Consider the following 22,749-nt stretch of genomic DNA (forward strand, 5'->3'; position numbering starts at 1 on the left):
TTGTGTCAAATAAAATATTCTGTGTTTGAAGAAGAGATTTTTTATTTTTCTACAAACACACGCTCAATGTTACCGACATATTTCCACATCAACAGGAATATCTGTTTATAACAATGACATAAACGAGGATGAACGATGCAACGTATCAAATGAAAAAAAAATAGGCTCAAAACATCAATTCCGTCAGCAAAAATTATTGCGTCGCTTAAACGTCCGACAAGAATTAAATTGTGTGAAATCAAAAATAAAATTTTTAAACGTTTTTGCCAAGCTGTTCATCAGAAATTTTAAAATATTTTTTTGAAATCCACGTTTTCCACTATCCACTATTTATTTAAAGCCGGGAAGTTATTGAAAAATATTGTTAAAATCCCAAAATTCTTGGCCGTTAAGGTATTTGCAAGTATTTTTAAAATAGCAAAGGTTATTGACCAGAAGATTCTTTAACAAATATTCCTGAAAGTGCTACCACCTAGACTAAATACAAGAGATACCGGAGACCATGATGTTTGGCAAGTTTTAGGCATTACGTCCGCGTAAAAATAAATTTCATAATTTTAAAAAATCTAAGACTTTGTTCGACATTTTTTTTTTTGTAAAAAAAACTCTTGACATAAACATTTACGAGATTTTTGTTTAAAAAAAATTTAAACGATTTTCGATAAACAACTTTAAAAATCTACTTTGGCAATGAAAAACAACACATTTTCTTAATCCACTCTTTTTGGCCGGAGGACTCAGTAAATGTGTTCTAAAATAAGAAATGTGGCAGATTCTCCTTTTAACACAAGTTTTTTTTAAAAAAATGATCATAAATTCTTAAAAAACTATTCTGAAAAAACCACGAGTTTTGCCAGGATATCTTTAATTTGAGGAAATTCTTAAAAAATGCTGCTAAAGGGCAACGATTTATATACAGCCGTGTCGTAATTCCAAGAATAATTGTAGGAACCTAAAATTCCTTGCCAGGAAGTTTTTGGCAGTTATATTCAAAACATCTACAATCCTTGACCAGAAAGACCTTGGAAAATAGTCCTAAGAATCCTAGCTCCTGGCCAAAGTTTGATAAACAAAATTTGATATGCGAACAGATTAATCAATAATAATCAATTTTTTGGTCAGGCGGTTTTTTGTAATAAAATTCTTCTTGTATGGAAAATCGTTTTAAGAAACCTTTTTTTAGGAAAATTATATTAATCAATATGCGAAGTGGTCTTGACAAAAATTTTTTTTAAACCTTAGCGATACTCGAAAATTGTGTCCCCAACTTTACAATTCAAATATATGAAGACATATCGTAAATTTGACTTATTTTGTGGATACTTGATGTAAATGTGATTAATATCATTTTTTCTACAGCAAATCGTTTTGGATGCATCCACTTTTCAATGCATGCGTGCGGGTTTTCTGTGCCCCAAATGCAAAAATTTAGTTTGCATACGGCGCTGAAGATTTCCTCTTTTTACAAAATCCGTACCCAATTTTCACACATATTCTGCATCTTTACCATATTCATGTCCAATATTCCCAGTTCAGTGGAAGGATACAACTAATTATATTTAAAATTAGACATAAACTAAGTATTACCTTTCGCGAAATAAGCACTAGTTGAAAAAAAAAACGTTAGATTGTAGACCATTGAGATCTGCTAGGGACCGCTATTTTTATATTTATTCTAAGACGACATAGGGATGTTTATCTTCTGTCTGTTGTAATCGTTATACGTTCAACGAATTGAGATAAAATGTTAAAATTTTACACATGTGCATTTTGCAAGTAGGCTTGTCCATGTCCATAGGCCATGTCTTTCCACGTTTTCGTATAGCCCCCATATAACGGTATTAATGGGTACTGCAGTCTATGACAAAAAGTTGTATATGCAGGTCCACGTCTTCGTATTTTTCGACATTTTTTGAAAATTTTCAAGTTCCTTCCAAATGGTGGAGGGTATTAAAAGTTTGGCCCGGCCGAACTTAAAAAACCGCAAAATAGTCAATCGCCTTAATTTTGACATTTTTCTAATTTTATTGAATGAAAGCAAAAAACGTCGGAAATAGCATCAAATTTTAGAATAAGTTTAGATTTGTTCGAATTGGTCACATTTGGTACGAATTATGGCCTTTAAACGGCCAACTAAACCATCACACGCTACCCGAATGTTGCTCTGCGGTATTTTGGCCCATTCCCTTGCGCTTACTTGAGGTGATCGACACTTTGGTATTTTTTAGCGCCAACCTAGCTTTCCAAAATACTCCAGACACAATAGTCCAACGGATTGATATCCGGAGATTTTGGTGGCCATTGTGCGCTGGAAATAAAGGAGGATGAGGTTCCATTGTAACCATTCTTGGGTGGCGTGGTGCTGAGTTCTGTTTAAATGTCGAAGGTCTGTGGCCAAATTATTTGCGTGTCCAAGGCTTTAATACACCCTCCAGAATTTTTTTCGCGATAATATTCGGCATCTATTCTGATGCCACGGTCGATTAATAGGAGCGGAGAGCGATAATCGGCTGTTATGGCGGCCCACACCATCATCATGACCGGCCGGAGTTCTGGTGGCCAGCCGAAGGTGCACATTTTCAGCTGACCTCTTTGACAAGTAAGCACGATCATTTTGTTTGCTTACAAACTGCTGGACAACGAATGTTTCCTCATCGGAGAAAATCAAATTCGGCATTTTCACCATTTTCGGGCAAGCGATGCAAATCTTTAGCTCACTTGAATCTATTTTCTTTTTGTTGCGGTGTAAGCTCTTGCACTTTTTGGAATTTCAATGGCTTTACTCCGAGCTCATATTTCAATATTTGCCGAATGGAATATTGCGATATGTTCAGCTCACGAGCCATTTTTCGGCCAGTATCACGGTAACGAGCGATGGTACGAGACACAAAAGATTTATTCACATTTAAATGCTGGACTGCTCTAACGATAGTCACTTGTGGTTCTCCAGCCAAAAGAAATCACGCTTGAATTCCATAAGTTTGGCAAAAAAAAAAAAGGAAAAACATGGTTTGGACCTAAGGAGGTTTTCCCTATATTGTAGTGTTGTAGGGTATCACATGGTCAGCCCCGAACTACTATAGCCTTTGCTTACTTCTTATTAATATGTACTTTAATATACGCTTATTACTATTTAATAGATCAGATATGATATCCCAAAAAATATATCACATACATTTTTTGAGGAATGGATAATTAAAATTCTTTCCGACCGCAATCAACACTTTTTTGCTGTTGTGTAATATGTAATAATTGCGTGGACATCAATCAGTATTGGTTTTCATTTCAATGATCCAAATGCAGACGACGATGGCGACAGACGGACAGCAGACCATCGTCAGAACGTCATCTCACTGTACACTCCTCACAGTTATTATTATTTGTGGTTATTGCCAAACGATTTTTTTGTTTGGTTCGAATTCGATCGAAGTCAAAACGACAGACAGATGGACCGACCATTGCAGTTCAATTAAATATTTTACTCAAATATATATTGAAGTCGTTTGTTGTTTGTTTTCCTCGAGACAACGTCATGCAACATCTAACGCTCTTTGTCAGACCCATTACTTGCCTTGCCATGCCTTCCCTTCCCTCCCCGCCCTGCCTGCCTGGATTTTCATAGGAAACATAAAAACGACGACAACGCCACAGATGAAAAAAAAAAACCAAAGAAAATCAAAATTCAATTGAAATACCGTAAAAAGATGTTGCATTCGATTTTTGTGTATTCTAGTCATCATCCATCGGCTGTCTGTCTAGTGGTCGTCGTCGTCGCTGTCGTCATCGTCATTTGGGCTTCGAAAACAAATCAAATCAATGAAGAAAAAATGCGATCAGTTTTTTTGTGGGCTTTGTTGCAGATGCATTTTTTTGCCATTATTGCATCTCTGAGATGAATGTTGAACTGGCGTTGCATTCGTTTTGGTTGTCGTCGTCGTCGTTGTCATTGACGTTGTTGTTGCAGTTGCTGTTGCCGTTGTGGCAGTGTTATGACGTTTTCCTGTAATAAACTTATAACGACTTTTATGTGACCATTTAACAGCGAACACAGGGGGCAATATTTGGAGCGTTGTCGTCGACAAAGATGCTGATGATGATGAAATGGCTTGAAATGAATATCAACAGCAAGACAGAAAAAAAAATTGGAAACGAAATCCAATTTGAGGAATTCCATCTGAAGAACCGAGAGCAACATGAGGTAGCAACCTGGCACCATCTCCATGGCTATCATTTGCCATGTGTTTGCCTTTAAGTGTTTGGTCATGATGTGCAACTTCTTTTTATTTTTCGGCCAGTTTTTGGGTTGAGCCAATGCAATTGCAACAGTGCATGGGGAATGTGGCGCTTCAAATGCCCTGGGCTCCATGAACAGATAAAAAAATAAATTTTTGAGGAAATTTCAAGGAAAACATAAATGGACAATATTTACTGGCATGACTTCTTAAAACTTAGTATTTCTTAAATAAATGTGGGTATAATATTTGTGAGTCCTATTTTCAAATCCTTCCCTCCTAGTCCCACACATCCGAAATCCTGTAGAAATTCCTTAAGAAATTTGCCTCGTTTGCACCACTGTCTAGTGTTGGTTATATTCAGCATTTGGGGCATTTTAATGTCCATTAACGAGCCACAATGGCAATTTAAACTGGATCTCTGTCTGTAGCCAGTCGACAGCTTGCAGTTTTTGGCCTCATGGCCTACCCGGTCTACACATGAAGGCAATTCAAAATGCACGAATTGTGCTTCGTGTATCTTTCTGGGTTGTGTTATTGCATTTTTGATAGTGCCACACTTTTGTTATGAAGACCAAATTATGCCACAAAAATATTCTTTGGCAAAAAAATGTGTGCTACACGCCAAAAATATAATGCTATTTGTGAGGTCATTTATAACAGTACGCTTGTAATAGGTAATAGCACGGATGAGAGGCCAGAAAATGTAAACCACTATTTCCTTGTAGGTGCGGAAGTCCTATGTACAATTCTACATATACCAGTTGAAATAAAACTAATAAAATCTACGTTTAGTTCGTTAAGCAAAGCAGTAGTTTCTGATCATAGCACCAGGAGTGTACAGCGGCTCTACCAACGTAACCAAAAGTGAGTGCCAATTTTTCGCACCTACGTGGACCTGATCGGCTCCAAGTTAAAGAGGTCAGTTGGTAATGTATCTTCACATTCGAGCAACACACTCTTCCTTCGATTTGAGTAGAAACTACAGTCACAGCCGCGATGCTCCCAACGCCAACTACCAGGCTAGATCCATGTAGCCGCGGAATCTGAATATAGTCTCCGGTCAGTACGTGTCCAAAAGGTCCAAAGACCACCTGGCTAAGCAGTCCACGGCCCACCGTCCGCTATGTTCTGGGATCGCCTCCACTGTAACGTTCTTCTACTAAACACCTTATGCGCAAAAATACTTAAAAATCTAATGGTCGGATCGTCTTTAAGGACCCTACCGAAATTGTACTGAAAGCCTCTCCATATGTAGTACCCATATTTTCTAAACTTCTGATGTTATTATAGTAATGGCATTCCGTCACTATATTCACCCAGTCCTCAGTTTTCCCACACCCACATAAATCAGTCTGGGCAAGACCTCTTATGCAAAAAAAAATTGAGAGAGCCATGCCCCGTCAGTAAGAAAGCAGTACTTAAGCCGAAGAGAAAGTCAGGCCTAGCGTTACTAGATCACCTTTGTCTCTGTCCGTCCACCCTATCAACATCTCATTCCCGAAGAAGTGCCTCGTATCGTCTAATATCATTATCTACCAGATCAGAAGGACTGAGCCAATCCTCATGCTTAGCAAGCTGCAAACTACGCTTAAGCTCGTACAGAATAATCCAACATCTCACTTCCGAGTAAAGCGTCTTGGCGCCAAGTAGTACCTGCAGTGCATCAGTGGACACAGTCCTGCACACAGGCAATTACGGTAACATGATGAGCCGCTTACACGACACTAGCGACCCAACATAGACGCACTGGCTCTGTATTTTTCATCATAAGTGGCGCAAGCAACAAACTGGCTACCACAAATGTCACGCACAGAATGCCTGCTCAATCTCCAATCAGTCCACAAAACACACTGACAATTCCCACCACTCTAGTAAGCTTCTCCTTAAGATGATCGAAATGCGATACGAAATTTTAGCCTATTCACAACATTCTTTAGCCCGTATGAGAGTAGGTCCACTATGAGCAAGTCTGCTTTTCAGCATCATCAGCGATGTTTTGACATTTGCAACCTCAACGCCACCCTGGTCACTCCAAGTTTGCATTATACCTATTGCCTGCTCAAGAGTCTCCAGTTCAAGGCGTGGCTCACCTTTAATCATAATAAGCAGGTCATCGACGTAGGGAAAACCCTTGAAGGATGCAGAGAGCTTTCGCAATAGAGGATCCATCACGGGGTTCCAAATAGATAATGGCCATAGAAGGACCCCTTAGAATAACCATTGAATGAGAAGAGAAAACCAACCGAACGGTTTGGCTGTTGATTCAATTCTGATTTTATTTAAGAAATATGTTCCTTACGTACTACTGAAACTAATCTAACTTAACCTAGTCGCAGCCACACAATTGTTCTTATCTATTCTAATATTGAATGGAGAACATTGCAGGGCTGCTTGTAATTTCATTCAAGTGGTCTTGTGCATCTACTGAGCGCATCGATATCTGTGCCTGTGGGTCATAACCTTTATTATCTCACACATTATCGTATGCGTCAGCGCACAAGATCACTGAATTCTTCATATGTGATATTTTATGGCGGCTGGGAAATATTTAATTTTAGAACATTTATTTTTTATTGCTACATTTTCCCAGCGCCTCAATCGCACTCAAAAGTATGTACAAAGTATTTTGTACATTCTCCCGGGCGGCTTAAATGTGTATGTTAATAGTGGACTGTATTTTTATAAAGTTGAATAAATGTATACTATAAAATATTTAAATATAAAAATATGAAAAGTAAACTAACTATATATGCTCAAACAATATAAATATTCAATTAAGTGACTGCTTCCAGGAAACGACTCCATTTCTTTGTCCAGTCCTTCTTGCAATTGCCACCACCTTTATCTGCCGGCTTCATTCTCCATACCGCATTAATAGTCCATCGATGCAGACCGCCATCATTCTTATCGGAAAGGATTATCATTGGCTCCATGGTACGCTCTGCTTTGTCGTCTTCTGTTTTCAAGGCCATTGATGATTTGCTATTGATTCCGCTAAGGCCTTCAGGAACTGGAAACAGAGAACTTTGTTTGTTTTTTCCCACTTCTTCGATAAATTCATTTCCATACTCGTTGGAACTGACGGGACCTTCTGTGCGTAACTCCTTTATTCCTTTTTCCTTTACTCCAATATAATTATATTTTTCGAGTTCTTCATTGTTCAGGGTGGAATTTTCTTCTTTTTCTTTCCGTTCCTCAAAATGAGGACTTGCCGGCGGGAAACACTTCACAATATTTCCTTCTAAACATCGAATCTGTTTTAGATTAACAGCATTATGTCCCTTTCTTACACTTGCTAGTTGCTTGGACAGGTCATCTTTCTCAGCTTCCAAGACTCGTCGCGCTCTTTCCGAGCTAGCTAATTTTTCATTGACTTTCTTTAACTTCGTTTTTAGATGTCGCACTTGATCATTCTGAACTCTATGTTTTCCTTCGAATTGTTCATCTTTGGCCCGCAGGTTTTCTTCAGATTTGGCGAGCAGATATTTTTCGTGGGCCTTCGCATTTCTCAATATCGTTTCACTTTTTTCCACTTCGATTATTAGTTGAGAACGCAATTCGATTGCTTGTCCCTGCAGAGATTGTAAATTATTTTCATAGGCTTGCATTTGTTCGTGCAAACCATCTTTCAATTCTCTGTCGTAATCTTCCTTTGTTTCGACATAGTTGAGTTGTCTGTTTTCTTCCACTTGCTCTTCCCAAGTTAAATGGTCATATTTCAGCGAGAGTATCCATCGTGATGGAGGTTTCATCGAATCTTCGATTTCTTCATCGATGTCCAAGCCTGTGTAATTGCGACTCCGGGTTGCTAAAAGCTTCATTGCTGATAACATACACATATCCACATCACAGGACAATGTCTTCATATGGGTTGGAAGATATTTTTGGTGTACCCTCAAGTACCGTCGTAACTGGTAATATGTGTTTCCTACCAGTACCTTCCATGCCGCGACGTGTTTCACCTTTTCAAAGGCTGACGTCGACGTTAATAGCTGGAAATAGTCTGCCAAAGTGGTGATGTTTTCTTCCATTTTTTTATTCATTTTTTATTTAAATGTTTTAGATGGGACTATTTGTCCTCTTTTAAAAACTTTTTTATATTGCCTTCTTGGCTTTTTTCTATTTTTTGCTTTTTTCCAGTTGGGACTTTGATGTCCTCTTTTCCAAAATTGTATATTTTTATGTGGGACTGTTGTTGTCCTCTTTTTGTTATGTTTTTTTTTTTAGTTTGCCCCGTGGGTCTTCTTTTTATATTTTTAAATTTTGCCTTTATGGCTCTTTATAATTTTATCCCTCAACGGATTTTTATTGGTAGCTATTCTCCTCTTTTTTGAAGAACAGCTACTTCTGATTGTAGTGAGTCTCTTACCACTGGTGGGGGAAAACTCCTACTATTTTCTTTTTGTGGTCGCTAATTCGTTTCACTTTGACAAAAGTGAAGGCTCGATTGACCAATGAATGAGAAAGAAAAGACGACCGAATGGTTAGGCTGTTGATTCAATTCTGTATCCGGCTCGAGGGACTAATGAGTGAGAAAGGAAAACCAACCGAAAGGTTTGGCTGTTGATTCAATTCTGATTTTATTTAAGAAATATGTTCCTTACGTACTACTGAAACTAATCTAACATAACCTAGTCGCAGCCACACAATTGTTCTTATCTATTCTAATATTGAATGGAGAACATTGCAGGGCTGCTTGTAATTTCATTCAAGTGGTCTTGTGCATCTACTGAGCGCATCGATATCTGTGCCTGTGGGTCATAACCTTTATTATCTCACACATTATCGTATGCGTCAGCGCACAAGATCACTGAATTCTTCATATGTGATATTTTATGGCGGCTGGGAAATATTTAATTTTAGAACATTTATTTTTTATTGCTACATTTTCCCAGCGCCTCAATCGCACTCAAAAGTATGTACAAAGTATTTTGTACAACCATCCTTCCTGAACGAAACACTGGATCCCATGAATAATCTGCACAAGTCTTTGGCTCTCAAAAGTAGCTTCGCCAATCTCCTGCCAAAGAATCGCCCACAACCACGTGAGCATCCTATTCCATAAAAGGAAGTCAAATGCATCTTTGAACCCAACAAATATACCAACAACATACTTGGAATTTGACTCGCACAGTTCCTCTACCTTCGGTAAAACCAAATTGATGCGGTGATGTACCTTCGGAGATGCACTTCCTAGACACCATTGCCCACTCCAATACTTTTCCAAGCACTGGAAGAAGCCTTATGGTCCGATATGAGCGAGGATCACTCCTTACCCTATCTGGCGACTTAAGTAGCACCATAACTCTAGCAATTTTCTGAGATGTATTTTAAGTCTGTAGAAAATTTGTTATTGAAAATGGTCCATGACGTAATTTGAAAATGTGTACCTTTTAGAGTACAGGTAGAGTGGGTATTCTGAATTTCGGTGTGATGATCAGTGTGAGTGTGTGGGCCTATATAAGCGGTGGAGTGGTATGTAAATTGAATGTTGAAAGATGAATTTCTCACATCCACCATTGCGTTGAATTCGACTCATTTATTTTCCTTTGAGCCTTATAGTGTCGATTTCAAAAATAAGCAAACATTTAGAGGTTTCAGCACAACTCATTTGGTCTGCCATTTTTTAAACAACTGAATCAGAAGGTAGTTTCTCTTATTATCACTATTTTTCTCAGTGCAATAAGGGTGGTGTCTAATAGCAATGAATCTATTCGTCATGTAGTTGCACTTCTAAAGAATTTTTCCTTTCAGGCCATAGATTCGCAATTACGACGTTGCCGTCATCAACATTACCGACGTCGTCGTCGTTGGTGGTGGTGGGAGGGGGTTAGCCATAATTTGATTGCGTCTCTTCAAATGTCTTGCTGGCTGGCTGGCTACGAGGAGGATATCTGGCGAATGCAGGTCTGTCTAAAACTGAAAATAATGGCGTTTGAAAAATCGATCAAACTTCTGGGCAATCGACCGACCCATATTTCGTTTGTCAGTAATTTCGTGGCGGTTATTGCCATTCTTTTGCCTGGTATTTTTATGTAGTCCACACATTAGTGGTGATGAGGCCACCAAAATAAGAAGAACGTGCCACAACGTAGCGAAGTGAAGCAGACGAAGAAGAAACAGAAAAAAAACAAGGCGAAGAATTTTTAAACCAGTTCCAGTTTTTCTTCTATGTTTAGTTTAGTTAAGTGTGGTGTCTGCCGTTGTCGAGGATACGTGGATGTTGGCTGGAACTGGGGCTGTGACGGCATTTGTTGCAGCAACTGGTGCAGTTGACTATCATATGATTTGCATATCTGGTCTGGTTTAGAATCACCACTAAGGCCGAAGGGAGGTTGGGTGCTTGGGGGTTGTTTGGTCGGTCGGTTGTTTGCAATGCCGAGGAGTTGTCTTGCATAGCTGTGGAGTTTGGTGCTGCCAACATGAGGGTTCCAAGCCATTGGCATTAATGGTACCATGGATGGATGAGTGGTGGTGTCTATGCCTAGGCATATTGGGCGGTCATTAGAATTCGAGCAAAATCGAAACACACACACACACATACGTTAGGTAACGGCATGAATAGAATTGCCATAGCCATCATCGTCGTCATCATCAACAACAACAACATTGAATTGGTTTGGTGAACAAGAAGACCAGAACAACCACAACAACAGCGTGGACAACAACTAAGACGCGATACATCGACCCACCTAAACTTGTTTGCTATTTTGTTTGTTGGCTGGGTTTTTGGACCAGCAACATTTTGGTCTTCAGACACCACTCGTACATCGTCGTAATAGTCATCGCCGTTATTGCACTGCCGAGAGAGCAACAAAAACAAAAAAAAATGGAAGCAACCAAAATACAAAAACAAAAAAGTAATCTCTAAAACATCAGCTATGCTTAAGTGTATTAAACCATAGACCACATTCGGTGCGCATATTGCAACTTTCGAGTCTGAGGCAGAAAAAAGACAGACGAAAAACCAATCGTCGTCTATTGCAACAGCCCAGTTCTGCTCGCATTTAGCACACTTTTGATGATGGTGATGATGGCTGTTGGTTGCATCCTTGATTGAAACATTCCGTTAATGATTTCGAAATGCATTTGGGGAAAAAAGGGTCTTGGAATTTGCATCGTTTTTGAGGCAAATATTTGGTGTTTTCATAAAGTTTAACAGGGAAAATCACGTATGCCTGAGTCAGATCAATCTCTCGAGAGATTTTTCAAGTCTTCTTTATACATCTTGCTGCTATTGAAATTCCTACGACGTAAACTCGTCGAATATACATAATACATATACATTTAGTTGTTGTGACGTGGTGCCCTCCCTCAGCTGAGTAAGAATTCTAATGCTCCATATTAAAGTTCCCTGTATTAGAATGTTGAATGAGTTTTCAAAACCTTCTAGGCCTCTCCATTCATATTAATAATCAGTTAAGTGATTGACACCCAGACCGAGCGGCTAAAGCGAAGTTCTATAAGTTTACGAAAAGCTACTAACTATGGTAGTGCTAATATTAAGCTAATGGGAGGGTCGAGAGCTCTGAATACTTTGGTTTGTCTATGATCAACAACAACAACAACAAATTCTGGAGATTCGTACTGGAAGATTACGAAAAATACTAAAAGGCACTAAATTTCCTTTGACAATAAGTTAGAACGATCAGAAAGACTTACACCTCAGAATTTTTGTGTATATGTTTATGTGTGATGAACATAAATCGGTTCGGAAAGATATTTTGGAAATTTCGTATAGAGTGTATAAAAAGAGCAAGAATTCTGATATTGGTATAGGGGACGTTGAGCGTATGGATGTGGATTTGTACGAATTGTACCAAAAGTAACAAATTGTACTGAAATTGGTATATAGCGTACGAAGAAGGCTAGAACTGTGAATGTAAGGATATGGATCACTGTGAGTGAATTTGGAAATCCGTACTTAATAATTTACGAAAAGTACTAAATGGTAGTAAATTTTGTATGCAGGGTGAGATAAAAAAAACTCCAACAAAATCAAACGCCATATTCTTTACATTTTTTTAAAAATTTTTTTGAATGAAAGCAAAAAAGGTCGGAAACAGCATCAAATGTTAGAAGAAGCGTAGATTTGTTCAAATTGGTCACCTTTAGCACGAATTATGGCCTTCCAACGGCCAATGAAACCGTCACATGCTGCCCGAATGTTGCTTTGCGGTATTTTAGCCCATTCCCTGCGAAGGGCTTGCTTGAGGTGATCGACACTTTGGTATTTTTTAGTGCCAACCTTGCTTTACAAAATACTCCAGACACAATAGTCCAACGGATTGGTATCCGGAGATTTTGGTGGCCATTGTGCGCTGGACATGAAGCGAGGAACCTCATTTTGTAACCATTCTTGGGTGGCGTGTGTTGAGTGCGATGGTGCAGAGTCCTGTTGGAATGTCGAAATTTTTGAGTGCCCAAGGCTTTAATATACCCTTCAGAATGTTTTCGTAATAATATTCGGCATTTATTCTGATGCCACGGTCGATTAATACGAGCGGAAAGCGACCATCGTCTGTTATGGCGGCCCACACCATCACCATGGCCCGCGCTTGAGTTCTGGTGGTCAACCGAAGGTGCACATTTTCAGCTGACCTCTTTGGCAAGTAAACGCGATCATTTTGTTTGTTTAGAAACTGCTGGACAACGAATGTTTTCTCATCGGAGAAAACCAAATTCGGCAGTTTCGGTCAAGCAAAGCAACTCTTTAGCTATTTTGAGTCTATTTTCTTTCTGTTGCGGTGTAAGTGTTTGGAATTTCAATGGCTTTACCCCGAGTTCATTTTTAAATTTTCGCCGAAGGTAATATTGCGATATATTCAGCTCACGAGCCATTTTTTGGCCACCGAGACGCGGGGTTTGTTCAAGTCGCTTCTTTACTTTTCGAACCATTTCTGCTGATGTTGCTGTTTTCTTCCGTCCACTTCCTTGACGTTGAGCTACGCTACCAGTATCACGGTAACGAGCGATGGTACGAAACACAAAAGAGTTATTCACATTGAAATGCTGGAATGCTCTAACGATAGCCACTTGTGGTTTTCCAGCCAAATATAAGAAATCATACTATCATGCTTGAATTTCATCACGAATAACTTTTTTTCTGGAAAATTCTCACCAAAATGCTTTTGTACGCTTGTAAACAATATAATGAGCTGTCACTGGAATAATTTTAACAGTTGTCGGACGTGTGGCTTTGAAATGACAGCAGTCTGAATTTGGTTGCAGTTTTTTTTATCTCACCCTGTATACCCTCTTTTGCCATATGGCTGAGAGAATAAAAATGTTACATTGTTTGAATTAGATCTAAAAAATTTTGGGATATTCCTGTTGTCAAAATTATGGAAATTTGAAAAAATTTCTCAGTTGGACGTTAAAGTTTTTCTTTGTTCTAAGGAAACATTTCCCGTTTCTTAACTTAATGTTATTCATACTTTTGATTATCCGGTCCATCCACTTTAGCTTCAGGTCTTCGTAAGGAAAATACTTATTTTTGTTATCTTCAAAACTTTATGGATTTTTTTTTTTGGCAATTTGCACTTTGCCTGCCTTGCTTCCCAATTTGGAGAAGTGAATGCCGCCGTTCAATAGTCAATTGATTTGAAAATTGTTTTCTTTTTGTTTCTATTTTACATATGTATGTATCTGTGTTTGTGTGCACGGTTCGGACGATATATGATGGCGGTGGTGTGGTGCTTATCTGGAGCATTCATTACCACATGCAGTGCCAAAAAATTGTTAAAAATGTCAGTTTATCTGAAATAGCAGGCAAACAAACAAACTGACGAACAATTTTAAATGCTGAGGAGAAAAGTTAACAGCTGTTGTTCATGCCATCTCCAAAAAAAAAAATGTTGCGGCTAGCAGCAGGTCTTTTTCCAAATTCAAACAACAATGCTTGTGAAGTGTTAAACCGATCATCATCGGCATCGTCATAGTCGCCAGCTATTTTGGTTGTTGTGGTCATCACTATTCATTCATTCAATTATTCGTCCGATATGTTCGATCTCTATGGCCATAACTGCTGCTGCGGCTGCTCGCCAAGCCGTGTTGCACAAATAAAAATTTTTATTACAATTTTATTGCAATTGCGCACAAAACAGGCCACCACAATCGCCAAATTGTTAAATTTTGCCGATAAGGAATGCAAACTGCTGACATTACCATCTCCTCGTGGCGATTGCAGGTTTGCATTGGGGTGTGGGGGGCATGCGACGACGGCTCCATATCATATCAACTGAGGAAAAAACGGGGATAATTTGAAGTTGTAATAAAATCACAATTTATGAGTTATCAACAACAATTATAAACACTTGCTGACCGGCTGCCTGCCTGCCCGGTCAGGGTTTGGTTTGTGGGGTTTACCACCTTTAAATGCAGAGCACGCTTCAGCCTTTGCCATGCGGACTTTCTTTTCCACCGACAGATCACCATGTTAATAGTTCATGGTCAAGTGTTTTTTCGGCATTTAGTGGCTTTGCCTGCCAGTGATCCATTTAATGTTGTTCTGTGCCTGATTTGTAGAGCAAAATGTTTTTCGATTTTTTTTGTGCTTTTCAGGAAGATTTCTTTCTAAACTCTTGCTGTTGCTGTTTTGTGTTTTTTGCTCTTCCTTCGCTTTAATGAAGATCGTGACGAAAGTTGTTTATGACCACATGTGAGGACTGCACTAAATTTCCATCGTAGAAAAAGGAAATGAAAGTATTGTTGCCAGTCTTAGAGAAGGAAATCCAATCCAATCACCTGGAATCGAACTTTGGCTAACGAGATGGCTTAAAACGATTTTCATGTTTCTAATGCTGGAAGTGAATTTTTGAAATATTTGCACTACATTTCAATTGTTTCGGGCTTTTCACCTCATCTCTTTAGACAAATTTTTAGTTTAAATAGAGTACACACGTACTTACATATTGAAATGATAAATTATGTGTTACCGCTTGAGAAATTGTAATCTGCTTCCAGATAAGGTATTTCTACGAAAAATTTGGGAATTCAAATGTCAAAGTGTTAAGTATATTAATATCCCTCTTCCTATTTATTTTCATTTGTCTTGACAAGATGTTTATCACTAATAATTGATCAAATTACTCGATGATCCTCCTGGAGACTGGCTACAGCGTGTTTTCATCCCTTCTTGGATCTGAAATCTTTTGCTCAAGCCAGAATTACATTTTCAAGTTAATTTTTGATAAAATAATTCTCATTCACTTTGTAATGTCGATCACATACAAAGTGAAGTGTTTGATTTGGTTTGAGACAGGCTTGCTACTGCAGGGGACTTGCCAAAGGGTAGTTAGAGATTTTCAGAATCATTTTCTGTCCTCCGACTAACATAATCGTTGGCTGGGAATAGGTTTGGTCTGACTCTCATTAAGTAGAGTGGCCGGTAAATCATTTACACAGGGGCTTCGGCTCATTGTTCCGTACGAGTCTTTGGATTTTTGTTCTACCGGAGATTTTTGTCTCATTGCACCCAGTAGCTTTGGCACGTAGTACCGTATTGGTAATTGATTAACCAGGACATCTGCTAAGAGAACATCTTCTCCCGAATATCTCTACAGGGAACTCCGATAACAATTAAAATACGAGTCCCCAAACCGTCACAAAGGACCTATACATCAACATCCCAACCACCTACATCGAAAACCCTAATTATCTACCACCAGTTAGTCCGACGACCATTCATCAAAATTCCCATCACCTGGAAATCGTTATAGCCCCGAACGCTGACAGCAATCCAAACACTCGTAGACAAGCGGGGACCATGAATCGAAGATCCCGATTACCTTAAAACTTATCAACATCCGACGATCATTCAGAAGATTCCGATTACATTTAAATCATCAACATCCCGAATGTCAATCTTACTCCGAAGTCAAACTTTGTAATTCCTGATCTTCATAACTAGCCAGCATCGGTCCATATTGAAACGTTATAGTTCCCGATTGTCTACGAATCGTTAATCATCTAAACATCAACCCTAGAGACATCATAAACGTAGAATTCCTGGGCATATCCGAACTCAATTCGCCAACCCATATTTTATATTCATCATAGCATTTAAATTAACAATCAGATTTAAATCCCGGAAATTGAAAAATCTACCTTTTTATTTCAAAAGGTTCTGTGGGTCCTTGTGGAGACCGTGAATACAGCTGAGCTTATCAGGTAACATCTTTGGGAAAATTCGAATTTATGAGTATTTCTGGCTGCTGCGAAAGGAGTATCTGATTTCGTCCAAACTTGGTACATCGTAATATTTTTATCGAGAGAATGAATCATAAACTCTTGTTCAAACCTTCCAAATTTTAATATTTCTATCAGTATTTGGTCCGCTGTGATAATGGACAATATCGGTCCACTCCTAACCCACACAGGGTTAAAAGTTTGAATAAACATAAATCTTATCGAATTTAAGATAAGATACCGATAACCTTCAAGTTTCACATCTCAATATGTCTACCGCCTCTAGATCTTGTATGAATATAGAATAGAACGAACTACCCCTTCTGGTACCTCACCCACAACGGATAAAAAAATTTGAATAAAATCCATTAAAAGAAAATTTGACACACCTCTAGATTTCTACCCGGAAAGAATTTAATTTAGAAATGAGACCAATTTTAGAGGTCAAAATTTGAAATTACACTGTGCGACAGCTAAAATTAACACTTGCTCTAATTTTCCAATCCTGTTTTGTGGGAGCTCACAGATGACGAATATGCCTGGTTTTTTTTATCACTTCAATCAACTTTAAACGGGATTTCTATTTCTTTGATTTGTTTGATTTGATAAGACATGTCAAAAGTATTCAAATTCCCACATTAACGCCATTGCTCTGTGGCCAACGAGTCAAAGTCAAGAGTAATAATTGATTGTCCAGTTAGCAAGTCGAGTAGTCGGCTAAAGCTGGCCATCCGTTGGCTTGTCCATCCCGCCAACATTTGTCGGCTACGCCTCGAATGCAGCTGTGCAGTAGCAGCATTCAATTTCTCATCTATCAATTTGGAATAGAAAATACATATGTTTCTTTTCTTTTTTTTTTCCCTCTAAGCTTTTTTTACTTTTTCTAGACTTCCAAGTAATTAATTCCAGCTAAATGCAGTAGTTAGAATAATAGCAACGGTAACTACCAAAGAACGACATACAGTGCCAGCAACCGAATTAATGATGTCGACAATTAAAATAAATTTGTATAACACTATGCTTTTTATATTGGTCCAAACCAAATTTGATGGAGACATGTGAAACACTATATTTGTCATTAGATTTAAAAATATATCTTAATATCAGTTTTTGTGTAATCACCACATAATGATTTTTTTTTTGATTCTGTCACACGACTCCTCGTTTAAATGGTCCACGGTGACTTTTCCAAGTGACTCGAAATTTATTTCTACTATTCAACGTTGATATATTCATTCAAATTGAGTTCAACTATTGCACAATGGACTCACATCTAATTTTTTTTTTTATCGATGACTATTTTAACATCTTCATTCAAAGTCAACCCTCGCAACCAAACGTGGACAGAATATCAACTTTCAGAATTTCACCTCTATCCTTTCACTCAATAGCAAATTTAGTAATATTTAATACGCATATACAAAACAATCTACATCTCTTCATCCTAGACACCAAAACTGGTACCATTTCGTTTTTTTCTGTGCACAACCCCCACCAGATACCAACCAACCGGATTTTGGGATCCTAGTTCTATATCTTCGGGGCCCGGATATAATCCCCATGCACATAATCCCCATCGCAATTATGGGGATTATGATCGCTTCTTTTGGTTATAATCCCCATAATAAAGTGGGGGTTAAGTCCGCTTCCACAACGGACATAATCTCCATGGGAAGTATGACCATTTAGAAAGTAGCTGTGGCCGTGGGGACTACTTACAAACATTATTAAATGTAGTAGACTTGGTACTCGGAGGAGAAAACCTCAAGCCTTACAAAATGTCTACAATTTAGAAAGCTTTGGTTTGCATTAATCCGTGCCGGTCATACCCAGAGGAGAAAGTCTCCAGCCAGCTGCACAGAAAAATTGCATAATTTAAAAAACTTTGGTTCGCTTTAGCCGGACATACCGCGAGGAGAAAAAAGTTTAAATTTTAGAAAACTTAGGTTCGCGTTAGACGATGCCAGACATACCAGAGGAGAAAATCTCAAGCCCCGGCCGAAGGCTGGCTACTTACAAATATGATTAAATGTAGTAAAGTACATAGTAAAGTACATACCCAGAGGAGAAGATCTCAAGCCCCGGGCAAAGGACGGCTACTTACAAAAATACAGAGGAGAAAATCTCAATTTTTTTCGCACACGCGTTTATGTCCGCATTCGTCCCGATTATGTCCTCTACTTTCTGGGGATTAAGTCCGAGTTTTTCTTGGATATAATCGCCATTCCATTATGGGGATTAAAAAAATCGGTCATAATCCCCATATTTTTAATGGTAGTGGGATCTTCACCCTCTACCCAATTTACTACCACTTCGTATTTTTCCAAGAATTATAGCTCATATTTCCAAAACCACTTCCATATCTCAATTCCAGATACCACATCAGTAATCTAAATATCAAATTTCAGTACTTTTCGTACAATTAAAGTACAAATTTCCGAAATCACCTCTGCAAATCTAGGCTACACATGGACAGCGACTCAAAAACAAAATTCCATATTTTAAGCACTCTCTCAAGTCCGTTCACCCAATACCTAATTGTACTAAGTAAAGAACTATTTAGTATCTTTCATGCCCTTGTACTACACGTCGACAAAACCACCTCTTTATCACAACAGGGATCGCAATAAAAACATTTCAGATCCCACAATGTATATATATTCTTGATCAGCATAAAATTCTATGTCGATTTAGCGATGTTCGTCCGTCTATCCGTCTGTCCGTCTGTGGAAATCACTCTAGCTTCCGAACGAATTGAAGTAGATTGATAAAATTTTACTCTAATGTATATTATGTCTGCAGGACTTTTGGTATTGAAAAAGGGCCATGAAGGTCCACGTTTTGGTATAGCCCCCATATGACGGTACCTTCCGATATTCGGTATTTTGATGATTTTTCCCATATTTTTCACCGGAATTGTGTCAATTTTGGTATTTAAATTTCGCAATAGATACTTTAGCCTATGACAGAAAATTGTCTGTGCATATCCACGCCTTCGTAGAGCCCCCATATAACGGTACTTCCCGATATTCGGTGTTTTGGTGATTTCAGCGAAATTAATCGCCGGAATTGTTTATAATTTGGTATTTGAAGTTCGTAATGGATACTACAGACAATGACAGAAAATTGTCTGTGCAGGTTCACGTCTTCGTATAGCCCTCATAATACGGTACCACCCAATATTCGGTACTTTGTTGGTTTTAGCGACATTATTCACCGGAATTCTTTCAAATTTGGTATTTTATGTTCCTAGTGGATACTACAGCCTATGACAGAAAATTGTCTGTGCAGGTCCACATTTTCGTATAGCCCCCATATAACGGTACCTCCCGATTTTCGGTATTTTGATGATTAACTTTATTATTCACCGATTTTTTTTGTTTAGTTTCGCAGTTGGATATTGTAATGGCTTATGACAAAAGTTTCCTATGGTAGTCCATGTCGTCGTATAAACCCTAATGTAACAGCTACATTCGGTATTTTTAGATTTTAACAGCATTTTTAACCGATTTTATTGTTTTTGAGAATTGCAAATCCTCTTAAATGAAGACTAGTATAGATTTTGTTTTCATCCTTTGACACTTTTCCCAAAAAATCAGTATTGTCGGAGCGTCAAAGTACATCACCATCAATCGCTAGTCCCTCTGTTTTTGGTGGGGAGTTTGATCTCACATCAGGTATTCCATTAGTGGATTTATGCCGAACGGCAGCTAATGTGAAAATAACTACTTTTCGGACATCTGAAGGGGTTGGGCAATCCTCTTAAGTGAAGACTGGTGATTTCTTTAAATTCAACACAAGTTGTTTTGTTCTGGTTCAGGGCAGTCGGAATATTTTGAATATTATGCTCCGTCTTTAGACATGACCACAATATACTTTTCTGTATTTTGAAGAAGTTGTCCATTGTATCCAAATCAAATTGGCAGTAATTTTCAGACAACTCCAATATAACGATATCCCCAAGGATTTCGAATATTAAATAACTCAAAGGTTTTCCCCAACCAAATTAGTTGAAAGATGTAATTTCAGGGTTTCAGTGTTAAACCTGATAAAGCCGAGGGTTTCTCTGATTCTCATAGAAGTACTTTCTTCACTCCTATTTGAAATATTTCCCCCATACAATGACCTTGAAAATATTCTACGCTCTATTCGCTCACTCATCCATTGAGGACCAATTGTTCTATTTAAAAAATTGCAGTCCTAACTTCCCCATTCTCTCACATCCTTTTATTTCCCTATTTGTATGTTCAACCCATAACCGATTAACAAAATATTGCTGCCACAGTTGTTTGGGCACATCTGGTTACAAAAAAAAAAAAAACTTCCATGAAGAATATTTAAAAAAAAACTGGCAAACGCATCGATTAAAACACGTTGCGAAACGAAAGCAAAATTATTATTACACATTTAGCCAAGTCAATACAGATAAACAAAAACAACAACAACAGCAGCAACAAAATACCTAACGTCGTCGGCCTCAACTAAAAGTGACAATTTAATGGCGTGAGCATAACGTCGTCAATAGCCTTAGTAACAGCAACAAAAACAACAACAGTAGCAACTACATATAAACTGCTCGATATCAACAACAGCGTCACCAGCAATACTAACAACAACAACAGCCAGAACATCAATAGCAATGGCCACAACGCACGGTTTATTTTTTTGTCATCGTTCAAATTATTGGTTAGAAGCTGTTTTGTTCGACCAATATTTTATAAAACGACGACGACAACGACCACAACGACAATATTTGTTGTTGCTATATGTAACATTTTTATATACCAAACAACATATGGGCACATGTATGAACACACACATGTGTGTGTGTCTGCGTGTAATTATTATTGTGTGTCGTATATATTGAGATCAGTTTCATACGATTGGGTTCTAAGCAGCCTCCGAGGGAGATAGAGAGAGAGACTCAGACGCACTCTTACTCAAAGTATGCAGATACGACGACAACAGCAGCAACAACATTGGGGACAGACAATGAACGCCTCAGACGCGGACACTGTTTTCGCCAGTTGACGACATTCGGGCTATTACTGAGCAATTTTTTTTTCGTTTGTCTGTTGCGAATTTCAAGTGCAACTGGTAAGAGATAGAGTTGCCAAATTTCCGTTTTAAAAATAAATGTTTTTGAGAGGGTTACGGGATGTGACTCTTTTACGACGATGAATCCTTAGCAATTGGCCGTTTCCAGACATTTGTAGCTAACAATTATGGAAAATGGGACTCTTACAACCTGTTTTTTTTGGAAATATTTTGGTATTTGATACTTATGTTGACACAAAATCATTATAAAAATGCAAATTTGAACAAATAATAATGGCCACACCAGAAAATATAACTCTCGACATTTTAAAGTTTTACTGTTCGGCATCCATTTAAGTACGGGGTCCGCCTTTTTTCTTCCAGCTGTTTCACTTATGCAAAATTTCAAATCCCACACTATTACTGATCACACAAATAAATGTTGAACGTTTTCGTACCTTTAAGAACTATTCATTCCTATAGCAGACAGACCTTCAGCAGTATTTGAAATATCCATTGTAACTTTACCGTTTCATACATCTCTTAAATCATTTCAAGTCAAATTTGTTATATACTCCATACCATACAAGATTTCCAATTTAAGTAGCAAATGTTAGATTCAATTTAGTCAACGACGATCCCATTTAATAATAATTCTCATTCACTTCGTGTCACTAGCCGAATATATATTTTGATTTTATCCATAGAAGCAGTCTTGTTACTAGATAGCCACGATTCAATCCCGTTCTTAGCAGGCTCCCAGCATCAGCAAACTCCGAGCTCTTATCTGTCTCCAATCGCTAAGAACGATCCCAGCTTTTTAACAAGTTCCCAGTGCTTAGCACGCTCCCAGCTCTCAACCAGCTCAAGCTCACAGCCAGCTCAATGCCCTTAGCCAGCTTCCACTAATCTAAACTTGAATAATACAAAGTATAGTCGACTGTCGAACCAACAGTCACCCGACTGCTCTGAGCCGACCACACACTGAGCAACGCAGAACCGAGCCACATACACGACAACTGACGAGCCGACTATCACCTGATTTCCCTGACGGCCACCAGATTACTCCGAGCCGACCACAATTCAAGTAGTAGTAGGCAGCCAGCCGAATCGGAAGCCACCGAGGAGCACAGAGCCAAACCCTACGTCTGAATTCACATATCCCTATATTTATGTTAACCCAAGGTCTGGTGTTAAGATGGAATATATCGGTCCACTCCTTCTGGTACCTCCCCAACAGAACGTCGAAATTTTCAAAAAAAATATATTTTCTCCACAGAAAGAGAAA

Source organism: Musca domestica, unplaced genomic scaffold (assembly GCF_030504385.1).
Source record: "Musca domestica strain aabys unplaced genomic scaffold, Musca_domestica.polishedcontigs.V.1.1 19, whole genome shotgun sequence".
Classification (NCBI taxonomy): Eukaryota; Metazoa; Arthropoda; class Insecta; order Diptera; family Muscidae; genus Musca; species Musca domestica.